The sequence below is a fragment of the Candoia aspera genome, chromosome 5 (genome assembly GCF_035149785.1).
Source record: "Candoia aspera isolate rCanAsp1 chromosome 5, rCanAsp1.hap2, whole genome shotgun sequence".
In the NCBI taxonomy this organism is placed as follows: domain Eukaryota; kingdom Metazoa; phylum Chordata; class Lepidosauria; order Squamata; family Boidae; genus Candoia; species Candoia aspera.
Genome location: NC_086157.1, coordinates 4316011 through 4337413, shown reverse-complemented (window position 1 = coordinate 4337413; position 21403 = coordinate 4316011). Strand labels below are relative to the sequence as shown.

Sequence of the window (21403 nt, the reverse complement as noted above, 5' to 3'; positions counted from 1 at the left end):
AAGGGAAGCCGTGTACTACCACATCTATATTTACACAGGTGTGCGCACTAAACCCAGGATACCTCTGGACTTTACTGGGAGAAGTGATGTCTACAGTGCTTCCTTGCGGAAGGCACCCAAAAGAAGATCTGAAGTTCATGTGTGAATCAAGTTCAGAAGGTTGACCTCAGCCTCCTTCCAAATGCCCCAAATAAGATTTACTAGGAACAGTCTTACTACAATCAAGGGCTAGTAATAGAATTTCTTGCAGATAAGTATATACTGCTGAAACATCTGGCAGCACATATACTAAAACTGGAATGGTACAAAGAAGATGAGCAGGGCTTCTGTGCAAGAATGACATGCAATTTGGGGAAGCAATCTCAGAATACAGAAATGAGTTAGAACTCAGATCCAGAACTTGCTTTGCCATTTGAGACTACCTATCATGGGTTAAAGATTTTGTAGAATGCTTTTAAACAGATCAGTGAGATGTGGCTTTCAAGGGAAGGCTGAAAATCTGTATGTAGAAAATTATTGTTATTTTCTAGCAGACCAGTAAGGTATAGCATGTCAAGAGACTGGAGTACAGGCTTCAATACAAACATGCAGAAGGAAGATGTTGTGCATATAGCACTGGCCTCCAAGATTCATGCATTGAATGGGAAGGTCAACAGAAATTAGCTCGAACATGAGTAAAAGCCTCTGTACGGCCAAGAACCATAATTAAATTCTGACGAGTAGAAGCAACTTCAGAGCTTCCTTCTTAACAGGAAGGTAGGGTTGACCATACTGGCTACAGCACTTTTATAGGTATTCAGATCTGCCCTTATGTGAATATGTTGAACTATTTAGGACTGACTTTGATAACTCAAAGAATATGTAGTGATCTTTTAATGAGAGGTGGACAAGACAGGTTGTGGACAGAATAACTCCCAAGTGTTCTTGTATTGCCTCCAGATTCTAAATTTATTTGCAACTGCTATTCACTTGAGCTGCTGGGTCTAGATTGTACATGAAAACAAAACAAAACAAAACAAAAAAATCTTCCCAGCAAGCCTACTTAATTTATCAACATCTTTGAAAGGATGGTATTTTGGCAGAATCATCTGGGTTCAAACTAGAAATATTTTGAGTGAGTTGTGCTCAGATGGAATAAAACTTACATTGTTTTGAAAGTTTTCTCATAATTTTCCCTTTTCAATTGGGACTTGAAATAAACCTCTTACTCCTTTGTTTTGCATCCTAGGGCAAAAAGTGAATATTAGCTAACCCCTGAAAATGTCCAGGAGCATTATTTTAATTAAAGAAAATAAAATGTAACTCTGTAAATAATAGAAATAACAGTGAATCATGCTTTTTGCAACCTTGGCCTATATAAATTACCACTGAAATTTGCACAGCATTAATGAATTGATTTCACAGAGCCTGTGGATAATGTAATAGAAAAACAAACTTTGATGGATACTGTTCAAGATTTCTTCATATGTATTTTTGTTTGTGTTTGTGTTTGTGTTTGTGTTTGTGTTTGTGTTTTTATTTGTATTTGTATTTGACTAACTACCTGTGAAGTTTAACAAATAAACAAAGTTTTGCATTTGGCAATCTGAAAGCTCAACACCACAGCAATACGTGTTGTCTTCTCATGTATTTAAACATTAAAAATTATAGAATGCATGAAAACATGCAGACACATATTTGCATTTGGCATTTTGCCTGTAAAAGAAAAGACCAAACCTATTAATACACATGGGAAAAAAAAACAAAATATTAGAGAGAGAATATTAGAACCCAAGAATACCAACTTCCCTATAAGAAGTTATAATCAGCAGTAAATGTATCTAAGGTAAGAATCAAATGACTCTTCTCAAACTCTTAATATGTGCTTAAGCAACTCTAATTCATTCCACACCCTCCTCTATTCAATTACCTCCTTCTAAAAATAACAGGGATGAAATCTCTGCCTAATGTTTTATTGGCTATGCATTTAAAATCTGTGAGGTTTGGAGATTCTCTCTGTCTCTGTCTCTCACCTCCAATTGCTGGAAATTGAAATGTTCAAGCAACATGGACTGAAATGCCCATTTTGTCCCAGCTCAGGTCTGGAACACAGGGCATTCTGTTCCAAGTCTGATTCAAAACTCAGAACCCAAAGTCATTATTGGCTTGTAATACCAGCTACCTAGATTTCATATAAACATAAGGGAAAATTTCCAGACAGTAAAATCTGATGGTGGAACTGTCTACCTACGGAGAAACCTCTGTCTCTGGGTTTTTAAGGAGACTCTGATTCTCATGGATGGTTTAACTACTTTTCCTCCACATTGCAGAAGGTTGGACTAATCGATCCTTGGTATACCTTCCACCTTGACAATTCTATGGTTCTCCTTCTCTTTCTCCTCTTACATTTCAATAATTTTAAACTGAATGTTAGTTAGTTTGTTTTTTTGTTGTTTTTTGTTTTTTGTTTTCCCCTTGGCCATGCCTACTTCTCTGAGCTTTATCTTCAAGTTGCTAACAGGAAAAAAATAAATCTCTGCAGTTCTCAGTATGGGGGCGGGGGATATCCCTCCTTTTTTCTGTGGTTGAGCAGAACTTTCCAGGCTACTACAGGCAAGGCAAAGCAGAGAATGAACTTTTTCCTTATTCAAACTGCTTTTTCAAGACTTATCTCTCAGTGAGTGGGTGGAGAGTGGGGAGCAATAGCTTTTTAAAAAAAATGTATACTTAGGAAAAAAATAGAAAGGAGGCCCACCTACCACTTTTCAAGTTTTTTTTTTTGTAGCTGTAACTTGATTATATCGATTTTATAAACAGCAGTTTTCCTGTTAGCTGAGTTAAGCTATCACTATCCAGTCTTTTTTTCCCTCAGAAGAGAGATAAGTTTTGGATTCTTAATTCTCTCACAGACTGCCCAGAGTACAGTTAAACAACTCCAGTAAGGCTAGATTCAGACAGCATGGAACAGGATGGCAATCTGATGTCTTTTCTTGTAATTAGGGGGCGGGGATCAGGACACTGAAGCTCAGCACATATGTGAAGCCAACCACGATAGTTTGTAGATCAGTGTTGGGCTTAGGTGACCTCATTTAGGCTGCACAAATCAAGATGGCCAGAGTTTACCATATCTCTGTTCCATAATCTAGTGGCATCTGGATTTTTACACCCCGGATAAAATACAGTAGCTCTACATGTACAGAGGAGGCAAGGTTTACATACAGGCTCAGACAAAATACTTGTGCCCTACTGTTTATTTTCTTCAGCGATCAACACAAAGAAGACAAATGGAACAAGCTTTGTTCTCCTTGATTTTAAGGGTACCCAAATTGGGGTACAAAAACCCAGATTGTATCAAAGGGCTAACTCAGTCATTTTGCTTTATTTAGTGCTTTGGCTCTAGGTTTGTAACTTTGCATGATGTATGTAGATTGTGGCTTATTTAACAAAGCATGGCTAAACAAAACGTGATTTGGTGTTATGTGTGAACCCAGACAGTGTCTTAGGACATAGTTGTAGAGCCCATGCAGCTCAATCAAAGAGACCAGTTAAAGAACTAGTAATCGGCTTTGCACGTACGATAAGCCTCATTTTAACCTTGGTTATTACACTGCATGTGTGTCTTAGCATATGTGCTTAATATGTTGAGGAAAAACAGTCCTTATGATAAGTTTATGACTTACTATAAACCTAGAAAATGGGTTAATCCAGTAACCATGTTAAATATGTGGCACAAGCAGAAGCTGTGCTAAGGTCAAATTAATGTATTTATCATCTTAATCTTCATTCATTCATTGGTTAATCAATTTTTATTACAATCCTCTTTCCTAGAACAGAATTCATGCAATTTTAAACTTCCTTCTTAATGTGTGTAGCAACCTGAAAGCTCATTTCATCTCATTTTTTTAGCCGTTGCCTTTGAATCCTTGAATTAGATAGCACATAACAAAATTTGGTAATCCAGAATTTGTCTGAGCAGATGGTAACCCTTCATTGCACCAAGTTAATAGGAGACCTTCCACCTCCTAACACTGTTTTTGGTATAAATTATACACAGTGAAACCACAGGGCATCTTACGGCATGCAAACCATATGTCAGAATGAAGGATAAACATCTCCTCATGGCAGGGGGGGAAAATTCCCAAGTTTCAAACTGCCATCTGATTGACTTTCATTCCAAGGTGTACACACTATTATTGGATAGGATAACATGGTTTGAAATGTCAGAATTTTCAGTTTTATTACAAGTTGGGCATGCTTTTAAAAAACTGAAATCTCTTTGAAAATATTACACAATATTGAGCAAAAGTATGCCAAACTATGGACAGATGTATGGAACTCCCTGTAGTCATGTGACAGAAAAAGAAAAAAAAGAAAAAAAAAAGAGGATAAATGAAGACACCCTATCAGAAATGCATAAGACAGAGATTAGCAAGCACAGGTAATATAATGGCAGAATCTTTGAGCTGAGAAGAGTCATAGATATCATCCTTCAAATATTAACTGAACTGTTCATCTACCTGTGATATGTTATTGTGTTAAAGGTACCAATTTTCCAATTGAAGTTATTTTTGCATTTGATGGGGCTTTATGAGTAACCCTGTGCAAATTTTGCTTACCCCACCCTACATTTTTACCCTATCAAGTGAAGCTGAAATGGGGAACATTTTCCAATCATATCTGCAGGACCTGTGACATACCTTGCAAGCCTTTCTGGGACCCAAGGCTCTGCAACAGGGATTCATACCCTCATCACTCTCAATGGCAGTAGGATACTCAAGCACTCTCTACATTGTAGAGGGCACAGGGAATGTCCTTGAAGGACAGGAGGAAGCACCACTACCAAGGCAGTGGTCAGACAAGCAAAACCTGAGCCCATTCCAAGACACACATTTGAGTAAATGTCTCAGACAGGCCCCTCCCTAATTCACAAGATAACGTGAGGGAAGCACATTCAGACTTGCAAGATTCTGTTACTAAAGCTGTTACAATAAAGTTAGTTCTAGACCTACGTATATGGCTTACTTTCTTAGTCTGGTTTGCTGAGATCTTTGAAGATGATTTGGAAGCTACAAATAATCTAAAAAGCAATAGCCTATTGGTTGACTGGGGGTAGTAGATTTAGCAAAGTGACCCTGATATAATGGACACTGCATTAGTTACTGTTTTGTCCAGTTCAAAGTGCTTATGATCAGCTATGTCTCTGCACATGGCTCTCCTCTGGGTACTTCCAGTTCCTTCTCTTCCAGGAAGATTTGGCTCAACCTGTGCATTCGTTTAGGAAGAGGATGCTTAGGGTCCCAATTCCATTAAAATTAAGGGGTGGGTGTCTGAGGATGTACCTTCTTTCTGGCTTCTTCCACACTTAGAAAGACCTGTGAGATATTCATTATTTTTAAGCCCCTGGCTTTAGGATGGCATGGAAACCTTGTGATTTTGCAGGGTATTTGTGTAGCAATCTCTCACTATTAAATGAAAGCCATTACTTACTTTATTTATTTATTGACCCTATTTGTCTACCCCAACCAACTATTTTGCCTATCATAGTAAAGGTAAAGGTTTCCCTTGACATTAAGTCCAGTCGTGTCCGACTCTAGGGGGCGCTGCTCATCTCCGTTTCAAAGCTGAAGAGCCGGCGATTGTCCATAGACACTTCCATGGTCATGTGGCCAGCATGACTAAATGGAACGCTGTTACCTGCCCACCGAAGTGGTACCTATTAATCTACTCACATTTGCATGTTTTCGAACTGCTAGGTTGGCAGGAGCTGGGTCTAGCAATGGGAGCTCACCCCGTCACGCGGATTCGAACTGCCAACCTTCCAATCGGCAAGCTCAGCAGCTCAGTGGTTTAACCCGCAACGCCACCGTGTCCCTTTGCCTGTGTTACTCTGAACCATTTTGAGCCCTACCAAGTGACAGCATATAAAGATAATATATCTATAAATGAAGCACCAGAAGGCTTAGGAGTTATTGAAAAACAGGGCTTAGATATGAATACTCACATCTCTTAAATTAGGCTATTTCAACAGAGCAATTCTGTTTGCCCTATTTTCAGGAATGAAACTGGAATACTTGAACAGTTGAATGCCAGTGGCTAAGGTCTTAGAGAAATCCATGTTGAAGTTCACCCTTAGCCATAGAAACTCACTGGTTTACATTGGGCCAGTCACTATCTATCAGCCTACCCAATCTCACTTGGTTGTACTTCTTGGAAAAACTGGGGGAAGAGAACACTGCTGTATGTCTGCTACCTTGATTTCTGGTGGAAAAGGTGGGATATAAATCTAACAAATGCAGTAAAACATGACAGATCTTATTGGGAAGAGAATAAACCCAAAATATTCCATCTTGGCTCTCAGAATAGTATAAGTAAGTTAGTTGTGGTAATAAAATTGTGTGCTACTTGGGCAAGGAGGCCTTCACGCATGGACAGTGCATTTGATCATTCTTTAGCTTCAGATTGCTCTCTTGGATATTTTAGGCTATTCTGGAGCAAAAGAAAAGCATGCAGTACATGCCAAATAAAGCATTTTAATCTGAACTTTGTAGTAAGTGGATTGGCGATATTATCTAGACTGTTCTGATTTTTAATGCAATTGAAAACTTCCATGTCTGAGTCATTTAAACTGATCAGAGTTTGATAGCTGGTTGCCAGTCCCTCATATTTTTATGCAGTGGGCTGAGGTCATTCTTATGAGTCAGATAAGTCCTGATACTAGACATAAAGCAATAAAAAAATGTTTTTTATCAGACATGATCAGAAGTTCACGTTTGTTCATTACAAGTAATCAAATCTGAATTTAGAAGCAATTGTGCTTAAAATGTGTAGATTTTGTGCTTTCTCCTTTTTGTTCTGTTCTGTGTAACTACTGTTCAGCAATATCCCCTCAAGCTTCAAGACACCAATTACTTCCTGTGTTGGGTCTAAATTGTTTGCATTTCTCATTTTAAATAGCACTCTAGTTGCACTAGACATTTAATTCTTTTTGAATTCCATAACGCCTAATTGTAGCAAAGGACAATGTTACTGCTTACTCAAAGTTATGCAGAGGAATACATAATCAGGTAAGTGTTGTTCATCCTAGATTTTCGTTTCTAAACTGAATCCACCTTACCAGCCATGATATGGATCAAAAGCTTGGAAAATTAAATCAGTGGACTAAATTGTTCAAAACTCTTCTTCCTTGTTTCTGTATGTGTGAGGGGGGGGGAGTTCATTTATTGACAAGCAAGACATATCCATCCCTGCAAGTCAGATGTAGATTTATTCTTCTAGTGTGATGAAATCATTCCCTGGACTATTTCCATATGTGATATCATCACCATTTCTGATGTGCTGATAAATCCCAGGTACTGGTGAACATATGAATCATTGTCAAGCAATAATCATGCTGAAACTATACTAACGCTCTTGGGTATTTCAGACTAAAATATGCCAATAGTAGGACAAGGGCAGACCATATCATTTTCAATTTATGAACTGCATTTGCGGACAGGCCTAACTAATGGGAATTCATTAGAATGCTGATGGCTCAAAACAGACTCACTAATGTGAGTATGCAAATTTACCGATCCAATGGTAATACAGATAATAGGCCCAAACAAAGATAGGTAAGCATGTTTACAATGAAGGGAGAATGACACTCCTGCCCCAGGCAAGGCTGACATCAGGGCTAATTATGAAAAGCTAAGCTCAGAGATTGAAATCTGTTATGGATCACAATTAGGCATAGCCACATGTATTGGGAAAAATTACCCAGAGCTTTGGGCCAAATCTATTTTCCAATAAGCATCAAGACCTTGTTGACTTTCCCAAGGCAAAAGGGCTCTTTGGAGTTAAATAAAGTTCTAATATGGAGATATTTCTGTCTCTTAAAACCAACTGGGGATCACAGACATACACTAGGTCAGCTTACAACATCCATGGTGCTCTCTGAGCCTTGTTGTTTTCTTGCAGGCGTTTCATTGCCAGACTAGGCAACATCTTCAGTGCGAGGAGGGAGTGGGCCTTGCTCTCTGTTTATATACCGTGGCTTGCCCTGCTTGTGTTGGTGGGGGTGTTGCCCTCTCCTTGGGAGTTCTTTGATTGGGCTGTTGTTTGCTGCTTGGTTGACTGACTGTGTTAATAGTTCTATTAAGGAGAGAACAACACCCCCACCAACACAAGCAGGGCAAGCCACGGTATATAAACAGAGAGCAAGGCCCACTCCCTCCTCGCACTGAAGATGTTGCCTAGTCTGGCAATGAAACGCCTGCAAGAAAACAACAAGGCTCAGAGAGCACCAAGGACTCCACAGTTCAACCCTGAGCTACAGATATTCATTTTGATGGGTTACAACATCCAATATACCAATCCATCTTTGATAACTATAATATTTATAGATAATTAATTGACCAAAGGCTCAACTCCCTATAATCAAACATAATAAGTTCCACACAATATTCCCATGCTATTCTCATGGGAAGGTGTGAATAGAGTCTATCAAGTTCAGCGAGCTTTGAGACCCATATACCTAAAAAAGAGGTTTTCTCCTGCTTTTGTATCTTAAGAGACCTTAAGAGATACTGTATCCCATTTGAAAAACCCTCTCTCTATGATGATAATACAGAAGGCATTTTCCAAATCAGTTCCACAGACCATTTTACTAACCTTGTTACCAACCCCTGTTAGTAATATCTAACCCTTCAAGCTTGCAATAATTTGCCAACTTTCGTCAGAGTCCTGGGGGAAATTTAATAGTATGAAGAGTGATGGAAGAAGAGTTGACTCTCTTTTTTCAACCTCATAGCTCTGAACCAATTTGGTCTCCTTCACTGTATCAGTGTTGGCCCTAAAAGCAATCCTCCTGAAATCTAAAGAAAACTGATGGGATATCTTGAGGCACCACTTCCAACTTGATAGTGATTTTAGGAGTTAAGAGGTTTAGTGGCATCAGATCAGGGGAGCCTGCTTATTTAAGTGCAGTTCATTTTCTCCATGGGGTGATTTGATTGCCTCAGCTGATTTCCTCTGAATCCTATCCAAACCTACCTGCTCTTCCTCTGATGTCCAGTTAGTGAAAGAAAGCAGGCTGCACCATTTGAATGCCTTGTCAAAATGGAGCAAAGAATGGGGTAAGTTCATTGTCACTTAAACTTCAGAAATGACCCCCTTCCTCCTCAGTATAGTAAATACAGTGATTGAGCTACTGACCCGTCATTCTCCCTGGACTGTTACATTTTTTGCAATTTCACTGTTTGGTTTTTTAAAAAGTCTTTTCCCTAGCAGTCTTGTTTTGTTTTAATTAATTTCCTAATGGAAAAAGAGAAATGAGTAATTCTTTCCAAGCTGTTATATGGAAGATTTTATTACATGAGTCCCTAGAGAATCTTTGATGTCCTGCTCTCTTTTCAAATACATATTTTGTTCACGTTGTACCTTTGCTTCCTTTCAATTTAATATTCATGTAGATTTTTTAAAACGAGTTTCTCTTGTAAACTTGTGTTTACATGGCACCTTTATTTTATCCTTCAGTAATATTATGGATTTTTCTGTTTCGCAGTCAAACAATCAGAACTCCTTTTTTCATTTCCCGCATATTAATCTCTTGGACTTGACATTTATTAATTATCTTTCTAAAATAACCTCTAGATTTATTTTCTCTTGGCAGTGTGCCCTGCATACCACATTAACAATGCAACATGAACATGTATACAATCATCTTTCCATATTTTTTATATCTCCTTAATTTTACAGTAGATGGAATAGAACCTGCTTTCTTCCTTCTATCCTTCTTTCACTCCTTCCTTTGCACTGCATTTTGGAGTACCCAGGATAACAAATAAAAACTATACAAAAAGAATGAAAATATCACAAACCATATTACAGGAAACCCCACAGAATTTCAGAAATACGTCATTTAAACAGGTCCACAAAAGAAGTTATCTTCACCAGGTGCTAAAAAGATAAAATGTAGACTTTTTGTGAACTAGGATTCCAATTCTTGCACTCCTAACTGGCACCCCAATCAACTTGCCAGTCACAAAGCTGAAGGATGTATACATCATTCATGACCAGTGTCCACCATACTTTCCTGTCCTTTGAAATAACATTACAAGTCCGTTGAGTTATGTTCAACTTGAGGGATCACAAAATGTGCAATCCATGCATCGAATATGTAGATTGGAATCTCACAGCCTGTAGCAGCAAGTCAGAGAAAAGCAAGAATGGTAGAAGTGGAATTAATTTTATAGCACCATCCCCTCTAACTCGAGTGTGAACTTGCGGCATGTGCTAGGTATTTTGTGAAAAATAATACTTCTGCTAAAAATAATTCTATAGTACTGCTAAAATCACAGATAATACTGAGAAGGGAAAGGAAGGGGAGGGGAGGGGAGGGGAGAGAAATGCATTTGCTGGGCTTTGACTGGTACAGTAGTGTTGGCCCTTCCTGGGACAGGAAGCTTTGATGACAATACTTTGTATCCTTCTCCACACCTGATTGGGCCACTCTAGCCTGCTTTACATAGCACTGCCTTTGAAGATCACCCAGAAACCATAATTGGTTCAAAACACAATGGCCTTGTTACTGACAAATGGGAATTCTCATAGACATATGGCGTCTGTATTGTCAGTCCTACACTGATCCCCAGCATGATTCCAAGTACAATTCAAAAGGCTGGTTTTAACTTATAAAGCCCTACATGGATCAGTTCCTACATACCTGTAGGACCAACTTTTCCAAACAGAGCTGACCTCTCTCAATTATTCACTGTTCTGGGGAGCTTTTGGAGGCAGGGGCCAAAAATCAGTTTTCTTGTTGCACCTTCTGCTTTATGGAACAGCATCCTCCTTAAGCCCATGTTTGTGCCCATCTTGAAGACTTCCAGAAGCTGAGAAAAAATGAACTGTTCTGGAGAGCATTTGAAGAATAATGTAGCCTGGCATTTTTAGCTGTTATGGTATATAATGATAGACACAAATGTCTTCATATACTTCCAGGATTTCGAGGGGGGAGAGAATTGGTCTTTGTATCGCTTCTCAGAAAGTCTCCTTGATATTTCCTTGATATTTCAGGAGATTAAAAACTTCCAGTTTGAATACTAGGAGATATTTCCACCCCAGAGTGAGTTCTTTACTCCATTTTAAAGTCATGACAGACTTTTGTGCAAATTTGGCAGAGGATTATAACAAAGAACAACAACAACAAAACATTCTTAGCCGGCTTTTTAGGCTGGACTGATTTTAGCTTTTAGGCATAGAGTTAGCCATGCTGGTTTTATAAATGGTATATTGTCTTCAGATTGCAATCTTGTTCTGAGGGTTTCCATAAATTAGCTTCACTACTTGACTGAGATTGCTTCATTCATTCATGTTTCAAGGTCGTGTTCCATTTTATGTTCTCGGGCACGTCTATAACTAATGCCATTATTGCTAAATGTACAGAGCAATCCAGTTGCCTGTAATGTTTCTGAAATAAATACATAAATAAATAAATAACCCCATCAAAGAGATCCTATCAGCTGTATCTGAAGCATTAAAAGAGAGAGAAGCCTAGACACCTCCTAATTTCCAGGCACTCTTAATCTACTTCGTGCAAATTACACCAGAGCTGAAGAGTTTAAGATTTTCTCATGTAATGTGTGTGTCTGTGAGTGTGTTTTATTTTTAACCTAATCAAGTTCTGCTGTTTAGTAGCTGGTTTCCCTGTGGTCCACACACATTTTTTTTAAAAAAAATCAACATTGTCTTAGGCAGTCTCTAATGTTCCTTTCAGCAACCTTTCTCTACTCACTGATTGTTCACCAGGGACATTGTAATTTATCAGTCAGAAGTAAATGGTGCATGAGTTACCTATTTTAAATAATCAGTTTATAAGAGAAGCACTACAGGATCCAGATTAAGTTTAAATGATGTTATGTATTTCTCCATTTTCTACTTTAAATCACTGCAGAGCACTCCTGCCATAGCTACTGAGAAAGGAAGTCTATAGCTGAATAAATCTAGATCACTCTAGATGGGTGAGTTCATGTTTCAATCACAGGATTCATTTCTCCTAATGTTCCAGAAGACTGATGGAATCATGATATTCCATCAGCCATAGCTAATCTGACATCCTAAATGCTAAGAAGACATTACTCCCAGAACATATTAATCTATTTTTTTTTCTCCTATTAATGAAATAAAATATAGGCTGGACATTCTGCTCTGGTTACCTATTTTTAATATGTGCTATGTTGCCATGTTATACTATATTTAACCCATCTATTTTATATGCTATACTGGATTATGTCATGGGCATGCTTTTCTGTTATATTATAATGCAAATTGGCAGCAGATCATATTGATGCCCAACACATTTTGAGGAATTCTTGAAAAAATGAGAGTATTGCTAACTTTTCATGTCTTGTCTCAGTTTATTCAAAGGAAGGAAGGAAGGAAGGAAGGAAGGAAGGAAGGAAGGAAGGAAGGAAGGAAGGAAGGAAGGAAGGAAGGAAGGAAGGAAGGAAGGAAGGAGAGATAGTGTGTGTGTGTGTGTGTGTATACACATACACACACACACATGTATGTATGTATGTATGTATGTATGTATATAATATGCTGTTGTGTTCTGTCTGCAACTTTTCATATGTAGAAAATAATTAATGAGCCTATGTCTTCAACCCAGTTTTTGACTCCTGGTGGCTCCCAGGGTAAGTCCCTGCAGTTTTCCTGGCAAGGTTTTTCAGAAATGGTTCGCCATTGCCTCTGTCCTAGGGCAGAGAGAAAGTGACTGGCCCAAGGTCACCCAGCTGGCTTCATGCTCAAGATGGGACTGGAACTCACAGTCTCCCGGTTTCTAGCCTGGTGCCTTAAAACTGCACCAAACTGGCTCTCTAGAAAATAATTAATACAGCTAATTAAAGAACCCAAAACAACATGCATGTTATTAAGAAGAACTAGTCACAGAGTAACCATTTGTTCTCGCAGAAATTTAGTTTTGTGAAAGAGAACAGCAAAACGAAAATGGTAGACTATTACAGCAAAAACTGTCTACTCAGCATTACAACATCACTACAGCCAGATGTGGAAAAGCATTTACAGAAGTTCACTTTGTACACCCTCAGTGGTTCTTGAAGGACGTTAAAGAAATTGGAATGAGATTATGTTCCTGTGAATCAAGACAAGTTAAAGCAGTAGACCATATCCTATTTGAATGTGGTTATTACAGATATCACAACTCCATCTGAGCCTTGAGGTGTGCTCCATTTCCAGGGACAACTACACAAATCTATGTCTTGCATTTGCTGCTGGGTTCAAATAAAAACAGTGATGGAGTCATATCCGTAAGTCATCAGCAATACACAGGGTGTCCCCAAAGTCAGACCACATAGACAATTTATCATATAAATTGCATTACATGTTTGAGTTGGTTGCCATTTTCTTGTGAACACTTCCTTATTTGTTTGATGCATGACCTTTGAGCATTCCTAAGTACAGTAACATGACAAAAAAATATTAATTAATAAAATATATTGTGATTGGCATATGGGTCCTGACTTTTGGTACATTGTGTGTGTGTGTGTGTGTGTGTGTGCATGCACGCGCGCATGTGCATGTGCAATGTAAGAAACGGTAGTGGATACAAAGATGGTTTGCTTGGACAGAAAAATATGGATGGATATGGTTAATGGTATAAACTGGTTTTAGCTGAGCATCTTTTTCAAGCCTCCCACAAAAGCCACAAATGCATCAGGAGATCTTACACTGCTTCTACCCCTTTTCCTGAATGTTCTCCTGGGCACAGCCACGAGGATTGTAATCCTATAATTCTAGTTATGTGCATCCAGACTCTTTCTGCAAACCTTAGATGAATGGGATGGATATGACCTTGAGCAGCGGTAAATAAATAAAGAAACTGTAGTGAATTATTCCCAGGGTTATTACTCATTTCCATAACATATTCAAACCTATTATCAGAATGTAGGTGATGAGGGATGCACACACATACAAAACATACACACACACAGTATATTTCTGACTCTAAGGCCAAAAAAAAAAGATTAGGTTCGTTCACCATTTTTTTTCCTTGCAAGTCCAAACATTAATGATTTCACATAATGATTGTGTGATTCAACCAAACAAGTTTTGGTTTATTTTAGTAGACAACTTTACATTTTACAAATTCATGTCCTCACAGTCCAAACTGAGGCCATATGCGATGTACGCACATTTCCCTAAAGGAGTCCATCTGTAGCAGCTTCTGTTCAACCCTTTCATCAAATCTTGCTGTGATTACGTTAAGTCATTGCTCTGGCACAGCCTTCATCAAACCACCAGGCTGCCTATCCTCACAGAGTGTTTTCCTTTGGTTTTACATCAGATCAGGAAGTGATTTTTCAAGTTTGTTCCCTATGATATCATTGCTTAGTCTCTCTCTTAGCATTGCAAATGTATATGAAAATTTTGTACTTCAATCATCCTTGATTTCTGACTTGATTTTTCCATGTATCATAGAAGCTTTCTTGCAGCAGTTAAACATCTTCAAACCCAGCTGAACTATAAATAAAATTTAAACCTATCATCAACTGAAGTCAGAAGGGAAAGAAGAATTGCATATGGATTTAAATATTGGGAGAGAATCACAATACTGCATATTTGATTTTTGTACAATTTCACAAACACAACAACTGTGCTTCAGTCCACTTAGGAGTAAGAGACAAAATGAGTCTGTGAAAAGGAGTGACAATCGTAGAACCAGGGAGGTGCATGAAATTACTTTCTAATGGTAGCAGTGGTTAACCTTCTATTTCTAAGTCCATTAGGAAAGCAAAGAGACTCAAAGAAAGCTTTTTCCATTTTCATCCATCATCATCATCATTAAAATTTCATCAAAAGGTTTATGTGGACTTAAATGCATTGTGTTGTGTCATGGAGATCTGAGTAGTCACTGACACATTTTGCTTTAGAGGAATTGTTTTGCTTGGCTGTGCCACATTCCCTTCCATTGAACATACCAAAGCAAGTTTGTTTCAGATATTGAAAACTAATGTACTATCCCTTATGTAAGGAGAATCAGCCCTCAGATATTTTTTTTTCCCCAAAATTGGATGACAGAATCAGGAATTGCTCAAAATGGTCTAACCTTGGACTAAGGTGGGGTGGGGCATGCTAATTCTGGAGCCTCAGGTCCAAAGTGAGTCAAGCAATATCACTTTAGTGTAATAGCTTTAACACAGAGCTTAAGGGATAGGTGGTGTTCATCTGACTCTTGCTGCATAAAGTCCCTCTGCCCTTGGAAAAGAAAGTAAGGGGTGTGCAACCACATAATGGTTGCCAATTGCCAAAGTGAGAAGTAAGACATTGTAGACAGAGATGAGGATCTAAGGAGAATCTGTTTGAAAGGGTGTGAACACTTCTAAGAGCGAAGAGAGGGCATAAAGAAACAGCTCCTATGTAATTATGCCATCAATCTTCAAGACACTAACAGGCTTGGGATCCATGCCTATCTTCTACAACCCTATCATGTGTCCTTCATCTTATAGGCCAATATTTCAATCATGCAAAACCCAACTGACAAAGAAATTTATACAAGGTCACAAAAAACAAACAGCAGTGTGCAAAGAGGAAAATATGGCACACTATCTTATGCTTACTTTTGGTGGTTTTCAGTTTCTAATCCCAACAAATACAAGTTGCTCAGCTAATATGCATTTCTCATTTAATGTTTCTCATTAGCACATTTAACACCCTTGCTCTTAGGGAAGCTGACTCCTATTTTTCTTTTCTTTCTGGATTCCATTCTGAAATTCAATATGCAGTCTAAAATAATTAACTTTTTGCAGCAATTCATATGCAGCAAGATCACTCTTTTCTAGATATCACAGGTGTGTGATTAATACATATCGAAAAGATATAAATAAATAACCTCTAGCATTAGAAAAGCATGGTTGTGCTTGGCTAGTGATCAGATCTCAGAAAATGAAAAATAAACTTGTTAAAACCTAAATTTTCAAGATGCATATCTCTATCACTAGGAGATATCTGGCTACAAAGTTGTTTATTTCATTTTAAGTTATACTTCACAGATGAAGATAAATGGAAATCCAGAAATCTATCTATCTATCTACTTATCTATCTATCTATCTATCTATCTATCTATCTATCTATCTATCTATCTATCTATCTATCTGAGAGCCAGTTTCATCTAGTGGTTATGGTTCTGGGCTAGAAACCAGGAGTCTGTGAGTTCTAGTCCCTCCTTAGGCATGAAAGCCGCTGGGTGACCTCGGGCCAGTCACTCCCTCTCAGCCCAACTCGGTGCAATGCAGACTAGCCTCCTCATGGTGCACCCCAGGCAAAGTGACTTGTCACAGCTAAAGAGTCTACACATCTGGCTGCTGGACCTCACAAGGATTTCCCAGCAAGAAAAAGCAACATGAACACTGAACTGCTATGTCATAGGATTAAAAACAAAACAAAACAAAAAAACCTATCTATCATCTATCAACTATCTATCTTCCATTGTCTCTCTCTTCCAAAAAACAGTCCGATACTGTGCAAAGTTGTATACAGATAATATTAAAGAAATGTGCGGAACAGGATTAATAACAATTGTCATGTTGCAGGGTCAGGAACTGGAAATATTTGTGTTTTGTTTTGTTTAATGCTCCCCTCTTGCATGACCAAAAAGAAATTCATCCAGTTTTCAAAGTTCTGCAGGGATGTGGAATACACACAACTATACAAATGTATCAATCCTTGATTAATGCCTCTATTTCTTAATTTATGGGTTACCTAAACAGTGCAGGACAATAGAAATTTCCTTCTTTCCCCTATGGGTGGTATGTGTCTTCCTCAATCTCAGGTTCTCTGCCAGAGGCCTGGAGTTTGAGGGTTCTGCACAGTATCTTGGCTGTTCCTAGCACTGCAGTCTCCATATGTATGTATATATGTATGTATGTCATGAGTACTGATGGTGAACAGGAGGGGGGCACTATCCAGAGGCAAAAACACATCCGTAGTTTAGAGAGTTTGAGCTGCCATTCAAAGAGACACAGAACAGACCAGCCTTGACTTTTGGGGGTTTATCTGTCTGGGTTTTCCCACACTCCTTCAGTTTGGTAGGATTTTCTGTCTACTACAGCAATAATAAAGCACTAGAGACTTATTCCTCATCTCAGTGTGGTTCTTGCTTAGTCAGGACAATATGTATGTTTGTATGCATGTATGTGTATGTGTATGTGTATATATATTCCTACAACTTTCCAATTCCCTCCCACTGAACATTTGCTCCATAAGTCTTTCAAGGCTATCTCTACCATGCCTTCCGCACCCTCAAAAAATGTTTCTTTCTTTGTTTGTTTATATATATTAGTGTGTCCAGCTCTGTGAGGACACCAATGTGGTTAAGTTAATTCATTGAGGAGAAAATTAATGGCATACAACCCAGGTATACCAGTACTGCTAATTTGGAATGGATTTGAACTGAAAAGATGGGAACTACAGTTAGAACTTCAGCAGGGGTGCTATTTCAAAGAAACTCAGACCTGGTCAGAGTTGGATGCACATGAACATAGGGGTAAGACTGTGAAGTATTTTGCTCTTGATCATCTGCAGACACATCAAATTGTTAATTAACACTGACAGGATCTTATGTGGCACCTCAAGCTCAGCTTGTTCTAGTAAATGTATACCAGGAAGAACCCAAAATAATTTCCCAGACTGAAATATAATTGGTCATATTACAATCGAAGTAGAACTGTATTGAAAACGTTTGAGTTTTTCCTGGAAAGCTTTCTCAGCGATAACTTTATGAGCTTCTAACCAGAGAAATACATTTCACGAGCAGCAAAATACAGCAACAGTAGCTTTGAAAGGCAGAAAATAATTTCCAGTAACAGGGAAGACATATAGGAAAATAAGTAATTGTGTGTAAATTATGGGTCTTGCATCTTGTTTATACAAGAGAGAAAAGAGGATGATTTCAAAAGTATCAGGGACTATGAAGAATAATCTAAAATGCTTTATTCCATCATAGTAATTTGGATCACATCTATCTTTTTTATGGGGAAAGGGCTTATTTTAACGGTTAAAAGCAGACCCTATTCATCTTATTCCATTCTTTCCTTCCACCTTTTGCTATTTGCACTCTAGTCACAGAGAAGACAAGATATAAAGAGATTTTGGTAAGTCATTCATTTCCACGTATCAGCTGCCATTTGCTCTTTCAAAATACTGGGGAACTGATATGGTAAAGTGACTGAGAAGAATCTGAGAGGTCAATTAGAAGATCCCTAATTAATCTACTTAATTTTACCTTCAACAGCTGGCCCATTGTCTCATTCGACAATGAAGTTTATTTGTTAATTAAATTTGCATCCCACTTTTCCATTCCTAGAGACTTCAAGCAAAACAAAACATAGAGCAGATTAATCCCAACTAAAATAGCAGCTGAATTTATCGTTATTCCAAGCTGAAAGATCTAAGTGGGATGAAAAAGTTAGCTCCTCTTCTAAAAATGAAGTAAGGAGCCTTAATCCCAAAGATAATATTTCCATAGTTTATAATTTAAATAACTTGTAATAAACAGTAGTGGTTTTGTTGGTCATTATGAAAAATGAATGCAAAAACTAAAAAAGGTGAAAACATTAGGCCAACTGGATTTACCAAAACTCTATAATCTATTTTGGATTTTAAGTAATCTAATAATCCTTGCCTTTCCAATCTTTCTTTGAAAATGCATTCTTGCACTTCCATTGCTTTACATACCCTTCATCAAAAGTGGCTGAGGATATTTTATAAATGCAAAATGTCTGTACAAATAAGTTGAAGGTGTGATATCCCAATATTGCTTCAGAGCCCTCTGTGAAATTGTGATGGTTATGGTACTGATGACTGCTGTCTCTTGTGATTTTGGTATGTTGGTCTTTACCTGTCACATGAAATCTAAGATTTTGAGGTTTCTCTGCTTATGATTACTGACAGATCAAATTTACTACCTGTCTACTGTTGCTTGTCATATTATTGTGCAAGTTCACTTGTATCAATGCAGTGTACTTCTACCCTTCTGTTGTAAATAAAACCCTGAATCCGTACCTTTCCATCATTCATTATCTCGGTTGCAGAGTATAAAACATCCTTGAAACACTGTAGAAGCATGGTACTCAGAGATATGATGAAGAAATCCAAATTATTCCTGGGAGGATGAAATTAGATTATTGGGGAAATTGTGTGATGGAAGCATAAAGGTTTTCAGGTAATCACAACAAGTAATTTTGAAGTTAGGTGTATATGGGTAACTAGATACTATAATACATTATGATCCCTTCATTTCAGTCTCTTCATGTTCATGTATACTAGTTTCTAGTAAGAAGGTAGCAATTTAGCCCGCTTCAAGCTCTATTAATCGATCGGTGGAATACGTGAGGTTGATGTTGAGAACAGTTCAGGAAGCCCTACTCCATGTTCCTTTTTTTTTTTTTTTTTGCTATAAAGCAAGTTGTAATTGTGTTAAGGACTTATTTGTTGCAAACTTCCATTTATAGAATATTATTCTCTATTAAAAACCATCCCTAGTTTTTAACTTTCAATTCTTTCTACGAATCTATCTTGCTTTATGTTGTTCAGCATAAGTAGATTTTTACTTTTTTTTTTTTTTAGTGCTACATCTTATTTCTATAAGTTACACTGGAAGTGTTTTGACTGCAAAAAGCTGGAGAAGGAGTTCTCCACTTAATTAAGCAAATACATTCTTTGAGTGAATGATTGATTTTATTTGATTTTTATTCTGTTGCAATCAAAAAAGACTTTTGAGGATACAGTAACCTATCAATGGCAAGCAGAAAAGGTATCACAGACAACTGTTTGCTATTTCATTCTATAAATAGGCAGTATAGGATTGGTATTTGCCTTATATGTCTAAATTCTTGTGGGTAGAATTTCAGGATATGACTTATGATTACAGGAACACAACTATCCAAGCATTTCCATATATAAGAAAAGATGCACAGACAATGTGCTGTATATGCATAAAGATTCATGTAAGCTCAAGGATCATTCCCATACCTTACCATTGCAGTGCATGTTAACCACAGACTAAGTCAGTGGGTTTGAAGTACAAAAGTCATTACTCCAACCTGCCATGCATAGTAGTTTTCTAGAGAAGTATCCCTTTCTTCATTAGCAGTCCCAGCCAAGCAACTGATAGCCAGTTTGGTCTAGTGGTTAAGGTGCTGGGCTAGAAACCAGGAGACTGAGAGTTCTAGTCCCACCTTAGGCATGAAAGCCGGCTGGGTGACCTTGGGCCAGTTGCTCTCTCTCAGCCCAACTCAGCTCATGGGGTTGTTGTTGTGGGGAAAATAGGAGGAGGGAGGAGTATTAGGTATGTTCCCCACCTTGAGTTATTTATAAAATTAATAAAGGCAGGATAAACATTAAATAAACAAATAAAATGAATATAGCAAGTTTTTAGATCACCTTGCCAGGATTCATGTTATGGTTGCATGCAACTGCATGCAGACAAGTGATGTGCAACCCATGACATAGGAAATGACCTTGAGTCCTTGGTTTTTGAAACTACTGAGCCTTATTTGTGTGTCATGGTGTGTCTATCAAGTCAAATCTTAGAATAATTTAATTTACCTGTACTTCCTGGAAAGTCTATTTTAAGACACAAAGCACGAAAAAGAAACTCTTAATGAAGTCTCTTGTGGCATGCTAAATGAAGAAACACATTTCATTTTGCAAATGAAAAAAAAAAAGATAAAATAAGACCCATTTTATTTTCCTTTGATTGATTCCTCTCCACTGCATTATAAGGTTCCTACTATATCTATTTGGATTTTTCAGTTTAGTTTTAACCTAGTTTATCTGATTTGCTTTACAAATACCAAAAGAAAAAAACAAACAAGCAACTATGTTTCAAACATAATAGAATGATACATACATTAACAGATACAAAGTCAGTAAATAAGTTTATCTCTACTTAATGCTTTGCTGTGTCAGGTATCAAGAACATCAAATATTAGGTAGAGGAAGTGGAAGTGGAAGTGGAAGACTCTATCAGTCGCTGCAAGAAATAACTGCAGGGACCATCTATTATGCCCTTGCAAGTCCAAATCTCTAGCAACCCAAAATCAACTCATGGCCCTGTAGAAAATTAGAACTATCAAAACAGGGAAAGGGCTATCAAGGCAAAACACAAACCACTGCTTTGCCCAAGCTGATTTTGAGATGATGTGCAGTCACCCATTTGCTGTAAACAGTCCACTGAGAAATCCCATCAAACTGAATCAAACTTAGATAATATTGATACACTTGGATATCATTGACATAAATGGGATATTGAAAACAGGACAACAAATACATATTGCTGATTTTCCAATATTTTCTTCCCTTGAAAAATAATCTTCCATCCTATTGAAAGAATGGGGAGGGGGGACTGCAGAAATACTGCCCTACTTTG

At 37.8% G+C, this 21403-nt stretch overlaps 1 non-coding gene across 1 annotated transcript; it reads left to right on the top strand.

The window, feature by feature from the left end:
- The first annotated feature begins 262 nt into the window (after window positions 1-262).
- LOC134499402 (U6 spliceosomal RNA) lies at window positions 263-371 on the top strand. The gene has a single exon (XR_010068126.1). It is a non-coding gene; the product is annotated as a U6 spliceosomal RNA (small nuclear RNA).
- The last annotated feature ends 21032 nt before the right edge of the window (window positions 372-21403 follow it).